Source organism: Triturus cristatus, chromosome 5_1 (genome assembly GCF_964204655.1).
Source record: "Triturus cristatus chromosome 5_1, aTriCri1.1, whole genome shotgun sequence".
NCBI classification, from domain to species: Eukaryota; Metazoa; Chordata; class Amphibia; order Caudata; family Salamandridae; genus Triturus; species Triturus cristatus.
In genome coordinates, this window is record NC_140587.1 from 777,497,930 (window position 1) to 777,517,007 (window position 19,078).

Sequence of the window (19,078 nt, forward strand, 5' to 3'; positions counted from 1 at the left end):
TGCACCAACAGGTACATGATACTCTTCCCCAAGCCTCTGAACCTCCTGGACACCCCATCAACCCTGGCTCGTGGGTCCTGGTACGGAATTTCCAGCGCAAGGGCAACGACGAGCCTCGCTGGATTGGCCCTCATCTTGTTCTTCTTTCGACAAGATCAGCAGTGCGAGTGAAAGGGAAGAAACACTGGATTCATGGTACTCACTGCAAGGTAGTTCCCTTGCCTCTGCCATATGACCAGTGGGTCAAGGAGGGTATCGCCGACTCAGAGACAGACATTGTACCTCGCTTTGTACCATTCAGTGACGCACGCTTAAGAGACACAGCTTCAGTTCAAGAGAGTGACAATATTCTGCAGGAAGCTGTGCCGCCATCAAATCGACTGGACACCACTGAGCCTGAACTTTTGTTTCAAGACCAAACAGCACCTGGCCGTCTCTGCTATAACTTGAGACCTAGGCCCATAGACAAATAAAGATTTCCTCATTACTTCCCCTTTGACATTTTTTGCTCTCCCATCTGAAGGACTTTCTTGATTTTTGTTTTTCGAACCACCATCCGGGTTCTGCCGCAGGGTCGCGGTGCCAAGACTTTGGGGTACAGGCCGAAGACGCTAGGTCAACGGTTCTGGTTGGTCTAGGGCGTTTCCCTGGACTGACAGGCGTACTCCTTAGCAGAAGAAACTCATCCACCGCGAGCGGCCCGAGTAGAGGATGGAGTTCTGTAAGATGGAGAGACCGATTGAGGAAATGAACTTTCAAACAAGGATGTGTAGAATTGTAAAAAGTAAATGTTTTGTCTTTTTGTGCTTTTTTACACTGTGTAGTATCATGATGTTTATTGTAGGATGTGTGTTTTTCTCTGCTCAAAAACCCATTGCACCCACTCAACAGCCTATATCTCTTTCTACTGCCTCCTCTCACTCTTTTCACCCTTTGCCTGAGCACGAACAGACCAGACGATCAGAGTTCGTAAATAACTCGTTTATCCAACTCTTGCACCAGCACCAACTGGTAATGAATACGACCAATTGCTGGGTCTGTGGGTTAATGCCACATACCATTAACAAGGGTATTCCCTACCTGGTGCTACCGTACAGTTACAACGGATCGTCATGGGCATTCCAAACCATGTTTCTCTACGCTCTAGATACATACTCCCCTCGCCCACCGCGTTCTATCAGACCCATCACCAATAATAAGGCTTTGATGAAAGGAGTTGCCGATATGAGTAGAGATCTTGATGCATACTCATCCATTCCTAAAGAAGAGCTGAGACCTTATGTAGGATGGAACGCGACGGGGTATAGTATTAGTCTGGGTGAAAGACAGCGAAAAATCTCATCTCCAATCTGGGTCGTACCCCACATGGGTCGGTTCTGCTTACAGGGTAATGGTCAGAATCCAAGGGCTCAACTGGGAAGAAGTGACTGTACTGAAACGTACACTTTCCCGTCACAGTTCTCCCCTGCGTTTTTGGCTGCTAAGGGCACATATTTTATCTGTCATGACCGAGCATATACATGGCTGCCCCCTGATTTCTCGGGCACATGTTATATTGCGAACTTGCTACCGCCGACATTTACTGCCGCCTCTGACTATCACAAGACCAGAGTTGTGAGAGGTGTGATTAGTAAGGAGGACACTGCCGGTCAGGAAGCAGGAGACTTCTTCTTGGGTTTCCTGCCGTTTTGGGGACCTATGGTCAATAGTAGGAACCTGAGACAGCTGACTCGGGTGGTTGAATCCACCGTCAATGTAACGGCTGGTGCCCTTAGTAATTTGACAGCTGAGCTCCAAGCGGATCGCCTTATGACTTTGCAGAACCGCATGGTTCTAGACGTTATTCTTGCAGACCGCGGTGGGGTATGCAAGGTCATCCAATCCAGTTGCTGCATTTTCATACCAGATAATGCTCCAACAGTGTATCAAGCCATCTCCAAACTCCATAAAATATCTGAAGCCATACACGTGGATAAGGGAGATTGGTCACTGATGGGATGGTTCTGGGAAATGATATCTGCCTGGGGTTGGAAAGCTCTGATGGTCATTGGAATGATCTTAGCCATTCTTTTCCTGTTCTGTCTATGCATACAGTGTGCTCCTGCGATATGTGGCCTCTGTGCTACCTTATGTGTAAGGAAACCTGTATCGAGGGACGAGCTAAGTAATAGGATGATGCTACAGCAACATCTCCATGACTTCGTGGACATTGACCTAGACTCGGATTAAGATGAGTATAGTGATTGCCTATGTAAGGGCAAAAGGAGGGTCTGTCGTACTTTGGTATTCGGAACCGCGTAGGGGACAGGGCCCTACCTCTGTCTATCTTGGTATTAGCGAACCGCAAATGGTAAATGCGGCACGTACGAGTGTTTTATGTGCCGTTCTAGCTACGAATGCACTGTGTACACGTTATTCTGCTCAACTACGCGGGTTCCATTTTGGAAGCAGTGGCCATCTTGTCATTGCCCTCACATAGGCTATGATGGAGTTAATACGGGCCTCACAGTACATGGGTTTTCCCTCTGACTTCTCCGTGACCTGGGCAGCTGGCTCTGCTGCCCCGGGTCAAACCGGTCTCACGAGCTCCCCTTCCTCTCTCCACCTGTGATTCGTATCAGGGCTTGACCCGTCATAAAACCCTTTCATTCTACACAATCCCCCGGCTAATCTCTTCCACACCTGCTTGTTCTTGCTTTATGACTTGTTTCCCAAAACAGGAGATGCTCATGTTTATTGGGGGGTCTATTTACTTCAAACATGGGATCTGAACCTTCTTGTGTAAATCATTGTGGGCTGGCCGAACTGGAATGTGGGATGGTCATCATGACTCTGCCTTTTCTTTGTAACATATCCTTGTATATTGCCATTTCATAAAACTCAGGAATGTATGCTTGGGGCCAGAAAAGGCCTATTTAAGATGTAGCCTGTTCCTATGATTTTCAGCAGTCTCCTGAGAACATACACGCTGTTGTACTTCTAGGATATCTGTCATTGGTCTGCAGCCAATAAACGATTCTTTGACTTCACCCAGAAGACTCTGTGTTTCTGTAGATCCGGAACAGGGTGAAACCCCGAAGTCATAGGGTGTGTGCCCCTGCACCGCTGGGACTAAAATACCCAGTACTTCAACCTGATGTGGTTGTCCTTCCATTTGGTCATTCAAGAGATTATAGACTGGTAAAACAAGCTGCTTTACATTCTTCCAAGACGTAGCCTGAAGGCTGCTCTCCATAGCTACCACTAGGATAGCTTTCAATAAAGGTTGTCTTTAACCTATCACCAAAAAGGGTTGTTTGGACTGGTACAAGGTGCCCACTTTAATTAGTGGACAGCATATACAAGGCCAACTTCTTACATTGGTGTGCAGCATGTGGGATTCCAGCTTGCTCTTGTTTTACCAGATAATCTCAATTGAATTGATAAACTGAAAACCACTAAAGGTACCTTAGGTACATATAATATCAAGCTTAGTATACAGTAAGTTCTACTGAACTTAGAGCTGTGTGTCAAGGGCTTAGCATACCCTTTCTACAACTCAAGAGAGTTTTGTAGGCTACACTTGTGTAGGTAGTGCAATACACCCCACAACACTAATCAGCCAGGAACCCGTGGGTCCCTGCCAGAGGCCATTTGGCGTCTCCCCTATACTGTGAGGATCTCACCTTTGCTCAGCTTAGGGCCTTATGTTGTAATAGGAAGCTGAAGACAGGCAAAAGCCCAACCACCCAGCATCTCTTGGAGATTCTCAGGCTGGATGATCTCTCAGGGCCTAGTGGGCCTGAAGGGGTAGGCAGAGTGGGTGGGGCAGCAGTTGAGGGTGGACCTAGGGGTGGAACTCCCCCTGGCCCAACCTATGCTGCTGACCAGACTGATGACAATGATCAGCGTCTGGACAACCCAGCTCCACTGGATGAGGATGATGAGGAAGAGCACAATGCTCCCCTCTTTGTCCCTCCAGAAAGAGTTGAAAGTAGGGTTAGAAGGGATAGATCTCTCTCAAGGGAGTCTGTCCAGTCTACCTCATCTGTAGGGACCTCTATTTTTTCTCACAGAGGGAGGGAAACCTCCCAGGATAGGAGAGAGAGACTGCTGAAGTATGAGCAAGCTCAGCTTCACCTCAGAAAACAGCAGATGGCCCTAGATAAGGAAGCCCTAGAGCTCTACCGAGCTAGGAAAAAGGAGGGACTAGAGTCCCTTGGTGGCAGCAACTTCCCTAGAGATAGGGAGAGGTCTTATGATCATAGAAACCTAAGTAAGATTGTCCCTCCCTACCAGAGCGGGGATGACATCCACAAATGGATAACTGCCTTGGAGAGGGCCTGTAAAGTACAGAGGGTCCCCCAAGGGCAGTGGGCAGCGATCTTATGGCTCTCCTTTGCAGACAAAGGTAGAGACAAGCTCCTCACTGCAAGAGAAGAGGATGCTGATGATTACCAGGTCTTGAAAAGTGCACTGATAGATGGGTTTGGCCTAACCACTGAACAATACAGGTTAAAGTTCAGGGATACCCAAAAGGCATAAAATCAAGACTGGGTGGACTTTGTTGACTGTTCTGCTAAGGCTCTGGAAGGTTGGTTATTGGGCAGTAAGGTGTGTGTCTTCACAGGATTGTACAATCTGATAATGAGGGAGCAGATTCTTAATAACTGTCAAAATCAGCTGTTGCACCAGTACCTGGTAGACTCTGATCTGACTTCTCCCCAAGAATTGGGAAAGAAGGCAGACAAATGGGTCAGAACCAGGGTGAGGCAGAACCAAGGTGGTGACCCTAAGAAGCAAGATTCTAAGAACTCTGACAAGGGTGGGGAGAAGGGTAAAGACCAGAAGTCTTCATAAGGGCCCCAAAATTCTTCTTCAGGTGGGGATTCACAGTCTAACAAAGGGAAAGGCCAAAAGAAACAATGGTGCAAAGTCTGTAAGCAAAAGACACACTGGACCAGTGATTGCACCAAGTTCAAAGAGAATACTCCAGCCCCCACCAATGCCCCTAAGGCACCTGCTCTCCCTAGTGCAGTTACAATTGGTGGTGGGAATACACAAATCAAGGGTTTAGTAGGGTTGACCCTGGGTACTAAGTTGGGCTCTGGCCTAGTCAGAGAAACCATTCTTGTCTGTGATGGGGGCATGGATATGACCCCCTCTGTAACTTGGGGAAGTACAGGCAACAGCCTTTAATCAATGGAGTACAGGCTTTGGCATTCAGGGACACAGGAGCAAGTGTCACCATGGTGACAAAAGATCTTGTGGATCCTGGGCAGATTATACTTGGTGAAATGTACCAAGTGACCAATGCTAGCAACGTCAGAACAGACCATTCTCTGGCAGTTGTTAACTTCTCCTGGGGAGGGGTAACTGGCCTTAAGAAGGTTGTGGTGAGTGCAAATCTACCAGTCGAATGCTTGCTTGGCAATGATCTAGAGACTTCAGCTTGGGCAGAAGTAGAGCTCAGGACTGATGCAAAAATGCTGGGCATCCCTGCAGATGTGTTTGCTGTGACCAGGTCACAGACCAGAATGTCTGAAACTGAACAGGCCTTTGATTCTGGAACAATGAACCAAGTGCCATCCAAGAGGAGGAGCAGAAGGGTTAAGGCAGAGCCTTCCCCCCTGACTCAGATGGAGGATCAGTTTCTTGAGGGAGATGATCACAGTCCTGAAGAAGGAACTGTTCCAGATGAGCTTGAGCCTGATCAGGTTGAGTTCTTGGGGACAGAGGGCCCTTCCAGGGCAGATCTGAGCAGGGGCAGCAGAGCTGCCCCTCTCTTGAACCCCTCAGACAGCAAGCTGCTGCTGAGGCTGCTGGGAATGCTAGTGGTCCCCATAAGGTGTATTGGGATGATGGACTCCTGTATTCAGAGTGTAGAGACCCCGAGCCTGGTGCCACCAGGAGGTTGGTTATACCTCTGAAGTTCAGGGGCTTCCTATTGACCCTAGCCCATGATATCCCTTTAGCAGGTCACCTGGGCCAGAACAAGACTTGGGACAGACTTGTCCCTCACTTTCACTGGCCCCACATGTCTGAAGACACAAAGAAGTTTTGTCGCTCCTGTATAACCTGCCAAGCCAGTGGCAAAGCAGGTGGCACTACAAAGGCCCCCCTGATACCACTACCTGTGGTGGGGGTGCCCTTTGAAAGGGTGGGGATTGACATCGTTAGTCCCATGGATCCCTAAACAGCATCTGGGCACAGATTTATCCTGGTGGTTGTGGATCATGCTACCAGGTACCCAGAAGCTATTCCTCTTAGGACCACTACAGCACCTGTGGTGGCAAGAGCGCTGTTGGGAATTTTCTCAAGAGTGGGTTTTCCTAAGGAGGTAGTATCAGACAGAGAGACCAACTTTATGTCTGGTTACTTAAGAGCAATGTGCAAGGAGTGTGGAGTGACTTACAAGTTCACCACACCCTATCACCCACAATGCAATAGTTTGGTTGAAAGGTTCAACAAAACCTTAAAGGGCATGAATAAAGGGCTCCCAGAAAAGCTCAGGCGAAGATGGGACATTCTCTTGCCCTGCCTTTTGTTTGCATACAGGGAGGTGCCACAAAAGGGGGTTGGCTACAGCCCCTTTGAATTTTTGTTTGGTCACCCTGTCAGGGGTCCATTGTGTTTGGTGAAGGAAGGATGGGAGTTACCTCTCAAGCCCCCAAAGCAAGACATAGTGGACTACGTACTTGGTCTCCGCTCCAGGATGGCTCAGTACATGAAAAGGCAACTAAAAACTATGAGGCTAGCCAGGAACTCTAAAAGGCCTGGCATGACCAAAAGGCTCTACTGGCTGTTTACCAGCCAGGACAGAAAGTGTGGGTGCTGGAGCCTGTGGCCCCAGCAGCTCTCCAAGACAAGTGGAGTGGACTCCACACTATTGTTGAACAGAAGGGAGAGGTCACTTACTTAGTAGACCTAGAAACTCCCAGGAGTCCTCACAGGGTTCTCCATGTCAACAGGCTAAAGCCATTTGTATACAGGGCTGACATGGGCTTTCTCATGGCTACTGATGAGGGACATGAGGAAGAGAGTGACCCACTCCCTGACCTCCTCTCACAGAACCCTGTTGATGGGTCAGTTGATGGTGTGGCCTTGGCAGGCAGCCTCACTGCCCAACAGCAAACTGATTGCAGACAGGTGCTCAATCAGTTCAGAAACATGTTTTCTCTGACTCCAAGTCAGACTACCAGGTACACTCATGAAGTGGACACTGGGGACAGTCTGCCTATTAAAAATAAGATTTATAGGTAACCTGACCAGGTCAGGGACTGTTTCAGGACAGAAGTCCAGAACATTTTGGATTTGGGAGTTATTGAACTCTCAGATAGCCCTTGGGCTAGTCCAGTGGTCCTTGTGCCAAAACCTCACACCAGTGGTGGGAAAAGGGAGATGAGGTTGTGTGTGGACTAAAAGGGTCTCAATGCAGTCACTAGGACTGATGCCCATCCAATTCCAAGGTCAGATGAGCGTATAGATACTTTGGCCTCAGCCAAGTACCTTAGCACATTTGACTTGACAGCTGGCTACTGGCAGATCAGACTAGCTGAGGATGCAAAGCCAAAAACAGCATTTTTGACCCCAAGTGGGCATTACCAATCTGTGGTGATGCCCTTTGGTTTGTATAATGCACCTGCCACTTTCCAAAGGTTGGTGAATACAGTTCTCACAGGTCTGGAAGCCTACAGTGCAGCTTATCTAGATGATATTGCTGTCTTTTGCTCCACCTGGGAGGATCACCAGGTCCACCTAAGGAATGTTTTGGAGGCCCTGCAAAAGGCAGGCCTCACTATCAAGGCCACCAAGGGCCAGATAGGGCAGAGTCAGGTTGTGTACCTGTGCCACCTTGTAGGTGGAGGACAGGTTCAACCAGTGTAGAGCAAAATCCAGACCATCATGGACTGGGTTGCTCCAACCACCCAGACTCAGGTGAGAGCCTTCTTAGGCCTGACTGGGTACTATAGGAGATCTGTCAAGGGGTATGGATCCCTGAATGACTTAACTACTAAGAACGTGCCCAAAAAGGTTCAGTGGACAGCTAGCTGTCAAAAGGCATTTGACGACCTGAAGCAGGCCATGTGCACTGCTCCCATTCTACAGAGTCCTGATTACTCCAAGAAGTTCATTGTCCAAACAGATGCATCTGAATTGGGGTTAGAGGCTGTACTGTCACAACTGAATGATGAAGGTCAGGATCAGCCAGTAGCTTTCATAAGCAGAAGGGTGACCCCTAGAGAGAAACGTTGGTCAGCCATTGAGAGGGAGGCCTTTGCTGTGGTTTGTGCTCTGAAGAAGTTGAGGCCATACTTGTTTGGTACTCACTTTCTTGTTCAGACAGACCATAAGCCCCTCTTATGGCTAAAACAAATGAAGGTTGAAAATCCCAAACTGCTTAGGTGGTCCATTTCCCTACAGGGAATGGACTTTACAGTGGAACATAGACCTGGGAGTAACCATGCCAATGCAGATGGACTCTCTAGGTATTTCCACTTAGAACATGAAGACTCAACTGGTCAAGGTTAGTTTAATGTCCCTGCATTGGGGGGGGGGGGGGGGTTGTGTAGGAGAGTAGGATCTGCTTCACATGGGTACCCCCACTTTTTGCTGGTGTTTCACTGTTTTTCGACCTTAGTCTGGCTGTGGCCCTGCTAATCAGGACCCCAGCCTAGCTGCTTCCTCTCTAAAATGGTTCCCATGTACATTAGGTACATCTCTAATTGGATTCTGGAGTGCCTTATAAGTCCCTAGTATATGGTATACTATGTACCCAGGGCATAGGTACCTCAGAGGCCTATCAGGGGCTGCAGCATGTATTATGTCACCCCTGGGAAGCACTCCAAAATTACACCACAGGTCTGCTACTGCAGCCTGGGTAAGGTGGTGCATGCACCCCGAACTGTGGTATAGGCTACCTATATCACTACCATTGCATACACATATAAAACCTATAAGTCACTCCTATGGCAGGCCTTAACAATCCTGAAGGCAGAGTGCTAGGTTTTTATGTGAGAGGGTGCCCCTGCATGAGCAGAGCCCCTCTGCAGCATTCGAAGTACCTCCTCTGATGCTATTTGTGGTGCAGCCTGACCATATACTCTTAAGTGCACTATAACCTCGCTGTAAATGCTAACTTTGGACTGGCTGCACGGAAACATGTCGTGCTTGGTGTCAAACACTTTGGAATACTACCCCCGCCGCCAGTTCTGGCGGCGGGGGTAGCATTCCACCCTTCTAGAGGGAGAGACATGTTCACACTGGTCTACCCGGTAAAGTCTTTCTAGAGCCCTGGCACCACAAAATGGATGCCACTGCCACAGGCACAGGTCTGGCCTCCTGCTGTTGACCGAAACTCCAGCAGGGGAGGCCTGGACAATAGGTTTCCTGTCACAGGGAGGTGTAACCACCTTCCCAGACAGGCAGATGTGTATTGGGGCTGGGCGGGAGCACTCTCTGGTGCTTTAGAGTCCTGCAATGGGGGCACACTTGGTGTCCCTGTGCATAGTCCAGTTCTAACCGGTTGCAGGGGCTACTTGCCCCTGCTCTGGAGTGAAACTGGACAAAGGAAATTGGTGTAACCACCCCTCTTTCCAAACCCTCCCATAGTTGGGTCCCCAGAGTATGTCCAACACCCTAGCTTAGTATAAGTCTAGGAACCCAGGCCTTGAGACTTTGGATTACCCGGGACGAAACTCTGCAACATATATCCTTGACCTTCGACTGTCTATTTCAACTAGAAGACTGAAGAAATCTCCCTGGGGGTCAAGGAGTGACTCCCCTGCTTGGCAGGCACCAAAGAAGCAACTGTCTGGTCTGCAACTCTGAAAATCCCGCCGGACGCTGAAGTCTTTGCATCACCAGAGGTGGATTTCTAGACTTCTCTGAGGCTACCCTGAGTCCACAACAAAGCTGAGGCCCGTGGCTATCTTGGGTGATGTGGAACTGTGACCCCTGGACACCGTGAACTTTTGCCGGTACATCATCTTCTGGTCTTCCTCGAAGTTGTGCTTTGGGCTCCGAGTAGCCCCAGCCTTGAGCACCGACTGTACCGAAGATCTCTGGCCTCCATTTCACGAGTGACCTGTGGGCCAGTTTCCAGTGCGACTGCTTGAGGCACCTTCGCGGTCACTAGCCCGTTGGCTAGTGGGTCCCCACAGAGGCAACTCCTTTTCTGCTTGGGCTTTCCTGGTTGCTCCAGAAGTGCCCTGACTTACCCTTGCTGGGTGAGTCCCCCAGACCTTGCTGGTCCTCACCAACGTCTTTATTCTATTTCCACTTGACTTGCCGTTGCCAAGGCTTGTTGGGTCCATTCTGGTCGCCGATACCGCAGCACTCGACAGACTTTGTGGGACAGCTTGAATCCAGCTCCTGGTTGTTGTCGACACCTCCTGGACCTCGTGGCTGAACAGTCAAGACACCCGTCAACTCACCTGAAGCACCCAACATCTGAGGGCTTTGGACTATCGTGTTCCTGGTCACTGGTAAGTGACCCAGACTCTGTCCCCTCTGCTTTCAGGTTTCTTCCATTCTCGATCCAGGCTTGGATCTCTTCGGACACCTCTCCTCTTCACGTCAGCAGCACTTCTTTGCCAGCTTCCATTGAAAATGACGCCGCGACCCGACACCAAAAGACACCTATGCACCCGGCTTCCCTGGGTGAGGTAACACGAGTACTCCGGGGCTCCCGTGGGTGTTGGCCCTAGACACCTCTAAGTCCAAAAGGGTTTGCTTGTAGTCATCCTCTAAGTGTCCTTAACTTGTAATCTTCCAACCGCGACTTTCCCCATAGAAGTCAACGGCGATTCGCGCCTGTGTTCTCACACTGCACGCATCCCCGTGGGTCCCCTACGTCACTACCTTGGGAGGTTTCTTGGGGCCCAAGCACTTCTAAAGGCTCTAGGCCTTGTGTATCTAGTTCAGTCGTGGTTCTTATACCACTTTATTGGCATATGGTTTGGTACGCCCCTAGGGCCCAAACGTGTATTTGTGCTTTTACTGTTGAATACTGACTTGTAACTTAAGTACTTCGAACTCCAGCCTCATAAAGAGACTAGAGGGGTGTGTTTTATCTTAAATACATATATTTTGAATATATACCTGGTATGGTTGTCCTTTCAATTGGTCATTCAAGAGATGATACGACTGGTAAAACAAGTTGCTTTACATTCCTTCAAGACTTAGCCTGAAGGCTGCTCTCCATAGCTACCACTAGGATAGCTTTCAATAAAGTTTGTCTTTAACCTATCACCATAAGGGGTTGTTTGGACTGGTACAAGGTGCCTACTTTAATTAGTGGACTGCATATACCAGGTCAACTTCTCACATCCCCCTTATCAGACAAAAATACAGGAGGCGGAGGTAAATTAGGTGATGACATTTTGTAAGCTACTATAGTGCTCCCCTGCAAATTACACAATATACCACAAAAGGATATCAATAAAAATGATTGATTGACTTTCCACTTTCCACTGAAAGTGTTCTTTTGGCTTACTCAAAAATATCCCCTTGCAAACTTATGATGATAAGCGATTGTCAGCCGATAAAGCGTAATGAATTCCCTTAGGAACAGCAACTGAATACAATACTTTTAAGAACTCCTCACAAGTAACTCTTTCTTCATGAAGAGAACAAAAAAATAAATTCACCTGCAAACTTGCGAAGAACAGTGTCTGTGAGTCAATATTGCGGATTTATGCAAGGTGACTACAAATTCCCTCACAAACAGCAATTGAACTCAAGAACGCTTCACTTGCAACTATTTCCCCATGAAGAGTAAAAAAAAAAATTGCAACCCTCAGTGACACTGAAAGGTGATACTGAAACAGTACACAACCAGCGTAACCACTTGAAACTCCATCACACCCGCAGATTATGTCTCACGAACCTTGAAGGCGTGCCTCGCCTTCACAGTACAAGTTGATGTCACGTCACAGCAGAAAACGTGGCTTCACTGCACCACAAGATAAGATTTTGCCAAAAGAAAGATGGCGGGGGCATGTTACAGCACGCAGCCAGCGTACCATCACTGAAATGTGCCCTGCCTCCAGAGATTGTTAATCAGGCATGAGTCAGCCGCAATGAAAGTCACAGTTCCAAATGCCTCTGAGAAGGTTCCACACCGCAAGGCACTGTCACGGCAAGGCCTGAAAACTACCAGTAGACTGCAGTGGCACCACCAGGAAAACACCACATGCCAGCTGTCACCTCAACTAGGACAGGCAAAGCCGATTATGATCACGCAGGTCCATATAATATCTTCTAGGTACCATGTGATCAACAGAAAAGTATTCCCAAAGCAGCTCGCTCATACATAATACACCGAGTATTCCGGGAAGGTTGGTGATCCAAGATGCCTGTCCCCTCTCAGGCAGATCATTGGTACTTTGTTAAGATAATATCTCCCAGACTCCAGTGATGAGTTTCAAAGTTCTATATTAGCAAATTAATCTCCAACTATTCAAGAGCCGCCCAGATGAATGTCCTCCAGAAACTGTCACCCTCAGGGTTCTAACACCCCTTACATTCTTAATGAGGCGTTCCCTTATAGAATGGTTGAGCAGCATTCTTTACTTATCCCACATGTAAGATCATAACAACATGGAATAAAATGTCAAAGATTCCTCCTGAATGATGAAAAATAGTAGTGCTATTCAAAGCCTAAACAGTATAGGTAAATTGAGCTGAATAGTTCATTTTATCATGTAATAGCATTCTTCAGTCTGATCCCGCTTTCCAGAGGTTTGGATGTTTTTTGTCTGGTACCTTTCCCCCTAGAAATGTGATCAGAAATCAAAACCCTAAGTGGATAGGGTCTCTTGAAATCTGAATTCCATCAACAGTTACTTTAGCTCTCTAAGCTGTAGCAGTAGGGGTTTAGCAGAGATTTATCCGAAACCGAGAATAAAAAACTTTCAGGATATTTCCAGAAATTGAGTACGCTTGTGCTGATTAAAAAGAATGGTGACTAGGTTGTCCGACATGAGCCTTTCAAGTCTATCCACATTGGTGCCAAATGGAGACTGGTCTCTATAATTGTGGCAAATGAATCCAAAGGTCTCAGTGCCACTCACAGAAGTTGTGCTATGTTTGATTGTTAATTTGAACATCCAGTCCAAAGATTCACAAACCAGAATTCCCACAGTAAGGCTCTAACATGTAAGAAAAGCCTATTTTGCAGAAATATAAATCTTTTGATGTAATGTTTAGAGCACTGGAATGTAAGGCGGGCGGGTGAAAATAATGAAATGCCTGATACAGGCCTGCTGCCATCACCATTCCAGCCCACAGCCCATGCCTATACTTTCCCTCAAAATATGTGGAGGATTGCATGAGAGTGGGGCAGTCTGAGTCAGGGGTCTTATTGTCATGGCACGACCGGATGAAGAAGGGAAAGTTGCGAAACAGCTAAAATGCACCTCTTGCAGGTAAAATAGGTGGGTAGGAAGCAGCGTGGAAACAGGTTGGAGGAGGCCCTTGGTGTTCCTCTAATCTCAACCTTAAGAGCCTTTGGCAGCCAAGGTGGCACATGCTCTGTTAACTGGTTCTAAGTGCCCTCAGCTTATAGGCTCTCCTTATGGACTTTATTGTAAATTCAGGGCACGCAGAAACAGATATTTCCACCTGCATTGGAATTACAAGTTGTTTCTCTAAAATGAACTGCCTTTTTGCTTTTCACGCACAAATGTCAGCAAGTATAACCTGCCACACACACTGTTCTTGGACAAATTTGTGTTGCTATACCAGTGATTGCCCATATGTGGTGCTTGACTTGCCCCAAGACTTCTTTGAGGTAGATTTGAGGTTGTTTTGCGAATAATATAATATTGTAGTTGAAGCAAAAGTAATTTCTGTGAGCAGTAATTGTCGTATTCTTTTGTGTATTTGAATATCACTCTTTAAACTCCTACTTAAATGTCCTTTAACATCACACCTTCAACAGTAGATATTCCCCATTTCCCCCAAAACTCCCTTTGTCCCTCCCACATTTGCTACAAATGTGTATACCTCTGTGAGGGGAGAGCTTCACACTCGTGGGAGCTGTCTGTAGATAAAACATGGGAGAAACAAATACAGGGATCTGCGCCGGAGAATTGTCAAGCGCATGAGTACTAACTACTTTCCCTACTAAAATTGTTTTCATGAATAGGCCCCATGGAAATATTTTGGAACATGTCACCTACAATTTTTACCAGGGTTAGGAGAGTAGATAATGTGAAGATGTCAATGTTTCAGGATTTCTGAGGAGGCACATCTCGCCTGACTTTACCATATTTCAGTCATAAAAAGCAAGTGTTCTGCCAACCCAAGAATTTTGGCGCTTGTCCGTTAAATGTTGTTCCCTCTCTCCCATCCATGCAGACTGGAAAGGCCCAGCACTTTCCTCGGTTTCATATTCTTAAGAATTTCGGTACCAGGCTGACCAATTGTTATGGCTAAGGTACAAGGGCGCGAGCTGCGCCAGCTTTTATCGCTTTCAGAAGTTCAGCTCTTTTAATGAGCAGCGAGGCCTTGGAAGCTGTGGCGTCACAGATAAAAGTGTGGAAAGCAGCAGCTGGGCGACCTTGCCGTTCTCGTTTCTTTCCCGTTGCAGGTTGCACTAACCCAAGGTTTTGATACGGAATAAAAAAAAAATCAAATTGCAAGCGTAATTAAAAAAAAAAGAACCTTGAAAAAGCGCTGCAGTCGCGCAAACGAAAACTATTATAACAACTTGTGAAATTTCATGTCGACATTCTTAATCGGGAGTATAAATGATTTAAAAAATGAAACCCTGTCATTACGTTCAGGCATTATACAAGACGGAATGAAATAGAAATGTATGTGTTTTGGGTTAAAAAAAAGCGCTCACCTTTTTATCCATCTGTACACTTTACATCTACTATTTATTTTTTTAAACAGAGCAGTTTTTTCGTAAAGAGGATTTGTTTTAGCGGGCTCGGGTGGGGATTGAGCCGGAAAGATTACTGCAGTTTACAACTAGACCGTTCTCCTAGGAATGGCATAGGTCAGTGGTAGGTGATAGCCATGTTGAGTTTTGACGAAAGGAACATATAGCGCCTCCAAGGGTCCAGGAGTTATGTGGTATTTTTTTAGCCCCATGATTCAAGCATGATGAGACAGAACCTCAATACCAAAAGTAATTCACAGATTACTTACTCCCAGTACTTTATGAGTTTTGTCCACTTTCCCACAAGCACAACGTGACCCAAATGTCACCCCTACCTGTTCCACTGCATCTTGGTGTACAGTTCCCTCCCAAAACCAGGAACTATAAAACATGTAAAGACCCACCTCACTTCCTGTTCCTTTGTCCGCTCCACCGACAGTGCTTCACTTCCTTGGTACGGTTCACTATTCTAGCATCTTTCTCTTTCTTTCCTATCCCCAGCTCAGTTGACTCTTCTGCTCTGTCTCTGCACCTGGGGTCCAATGAACTGAGAGTGGTGGCATACCTCTCAAGTCACCCTCATTTAGAGGGTGTCACCCACAGTGGCATAACAAAACTTGCGGCCCCCCTCCAAAGTCAGTGGAGGGCCCCCTCATAGTCCAGATACAGTCAAGAGCTCTCAGCCACCTGTGCACAATGCTGGAGGGGGCTCCCTGGAGATCAGGCCCCCCCCCACACTGCGGGGGCTGTGGGGGTTGCGGTGGTCTCTTGTTACACCACTGATTATGGCTGAAAAACGTAATGAGTCACTAAAAAAGGTTATGTGGACTTTATAGTTAGGCTGACATTTCACTCGTACAAAACCATTTAAATTCAGCAGTTATAGTTACCTGGGCTATCTATAACTTACATCCCTGCAATGCACTGCTTATGACCTCACATATTACATTACTCATGACATGGTCAGTGACATCACCGATGGAATCTCTATTGACATCACTGATGACATCATCCAGTGGGTGTAAGTGTTTCGTAAAAGTTTATGAGATTTAAAGATATATACTAGGGTACTGCATAACCTAAAAATTACTATTCTTTATGTACTACTAATGAGTGATACTATTTCAAACATGTGTCATCTGAGTGGTTGTGAGACTGTCTAAATCTGTGTGCGAGTGACTAAGTGACTGTATGGATGGGTGTGTGACTGGCTGTATGGATAAATAAGTGGTTGTGTGAGTAGCTGTATGGATGAGTGCATGTGTGTGTAAGTGGCTGTATAGGTGAATAAGTGGGTGTGTGACTGGATGTATGGGTGGTTGAGTGTCTGACAGTGGTGGTATGGGTGGGTGAGTGGTTGCGGCACTGGCTGTATGGGTGGGTAAGTCGATTTGTGATTGACTGTATGGGTGAGTGACTGTATGTGTGAGTGGCTCTATGGGTGAGTATGTGTGGGTACCTGTATTGGTGAGAGACTGGGTGTCTCAGTGGCTGTGTGGGTTATTGAGTGGTTTTGTGAGTAACAGTACAGGTGGATGAGTCAGTTAGTAGGTACGTGAGAGACTATTTATGTGAGAGACGGTGTGTTAGTGGGTGTACGAATAAGTGACTGAGTCCATGATTGGTGTTGGGATACGTAAGTGGGTGTGTCAGTGAGTGTATAGATGAATGAGTGAGTGTGACAGTGGTTTATTGGTGAGTGTTTGCTTTTCACAGTAAGTGTATAGGTGACTGAGTATATGTGTAAGTATCTGTAACACTATGTGAGTCAGTGTGTCAGTAGCTGTATGGGTGAGCCAAAGTGTCAGTGACTTTATATATGTTTGAGTGGGTCCATTAGTGTCTGTGTGTCTATAAGACTGGGTGTGTAAGTGACTGTTTTGGTGAGTGGGTGTATGAATGAGTGTATGTGTAAGTGGCTGTGTCAGTGGCTGTAAAGAAGAATACGTTTGAGTATGAGTGGCTGTATGGGTGAGTATGCGCTTGTGTAAGGAGCTCTAAGGGTGCATATGTGGGTGTGTGACCAGTTGTATGGATGAGTGAGTGGTTATGGAAGTATCTGTATCAATGAGTGAATGGGTGTGTGAGAGCATCTATGGACGAATTAGTGTGTGTCTGACTGTTATTATGGGTGTATGAATGGGTTTTGTAGGTGTGGGAGTGGATGTATGGGATGTTGTATGGAAGTGTGAGTGGGTGTGTTAATTGTTCAGTGGATGATATCATCAGTAATGTCATTTGAGATGCCATCAGTGATGTCACTGACCTTATCATGAGTGATGTAATATGTGAGGTCAAAAGCAGTGCATTGCTGGAGCGTAAGTTATAGTTGGCTTAGGTAACTATAACTGCTGAATTTCAGTGGTTTTGAATGAGTGAAATGGCAGTCTAACTACAACATCCATGTAACTTTTGTTTTTTTAGTGAAATTCTATGCTTTTAAAAAAAAATCCTAACTTTAACGTCCCCATATGTTTTGTTTTAATTGAATTTCTATGTTTTTTCTGTGAATTTCTATAATTTTTAAATACTATTCCCTTACTATAATGTACTTGTAATCTTTGATTTTTTTAATGATTTTCAGAAGCTTCTTTTTTTTATCCCAAGTGTAATCTGAAAACTTTGAGAGGGGCTGTGTTAGTGGCAGTGTAGGGTGCTGCTGAGTGAATGGATGGGTCTCTGACTGGGTGTCTGAGTGCTTATGTGGGTGTGTGAGTGTGTGTGAGAAGCCGTATGGGATTGTGAGTGCGTCCTTGAGTGGTTCTATGGGTGGGTGAATGAGTGTGTGAATGGGTGTGTGGATGTGTTAGTGAATGCAACAGTAGCTGAATACCTGTGTTAGTGATATAGCTGCCAAGGTTTTTGATTGCTTATGTGTGACATTTTCTTGGTTTCAGTGTACTTGTGATTGACATTTCAAACAAAATATGTGACACTTAGAGGGATACTTTCTTATAAGTAAAATCAAGCACTGAAGTCATTGCAAATTGATACATACAGTAATTACACACATGAGCAACAAGCAACTCTAAGAAGACGCTCAAGCTGTTGCAAAGCAGCTAAAATGGAAGGACATCAATCTAGTGCCCTATGATAAAGCAGTAACTTACTCACCTATCCACATTAAATACAGTTCTGTGATATACTGGTGCACCTTCTTCGCAGCAGGCATATTAACCCACTGTGCTACTTTATGAGGAGTCAAAACTGCAATGGACAAAACTCTGATCTCTTTGCAGCAGGCACTTTAATCATCATAGTTATCTATGACATTTGTATTGTAGCCTGAAAACTGATGAACACATAAATACCTTTCCAGAACGTGCTTTTAAACCCATAGTTCTAAGTACAGCACCCCACCCCACCCCAGTGCCAGGTAGGGCTGAACCCCAAGTAACAAAACAATTTCTGTGAGAAATGCTGAAACCCATGAGCTATATACATAAAATGCATGATATACAGTCTTTGCAACAGGCACATTAATTCTCTGCACTACTTTATGGCAACTGCCACTAGACTAATGTAGGAACATTAATCACAAGGTTTTCTCTCACTTACCAACTCACTCAGTCAGAGGCAATAGTTTTAAAAATAATGAGTGCATCGGACTGATGCTATAGCTGTATATGTGTGTGGACTCGCATATGCTCACAGCTGCTCAGGTCAGTCATTGATGAAAAGAGAAGAGATGACGATGGTTCTCTCTGTACGCAGTACTGTAGACATTGAGAGAGCCCTTTAATGCCTCTTTTTTTCTCTAAATGTTGAGTCCTGCGGTTCTTCTGCTATACTGCAAACATATATGGGCTATACTCTATGGTTTTCGTTCCTATCACATGGTCAGAACAAGTCCGCAGTCTGATCCTCAGTTTCGTCAAATTAAAAAAAAAAAGTTTAAGTATATAGCAGTCTGTTGTAATCAATAAAAGATGTCCGGATCCAAGGTAGATTGGATACGTAGATTTATTGAGATAAGATGACATGAAGGGCCTCACCAGGAGCAGCCTTCCTGCTGTTCAGCCCATACACCAACTGCCAACCTCAGTCACCTAACATTCCACAGCATCATGACTCTCCAACATTCCATACCACATTCACACTGGCTGAGCAGCATGTACAAAACATCTCCCTTCCTTACGGTGAACAAGACACAATGCAATAGTCCAAGTAAAAGTAACATTGGTAAAATACACATGCATGGTAATA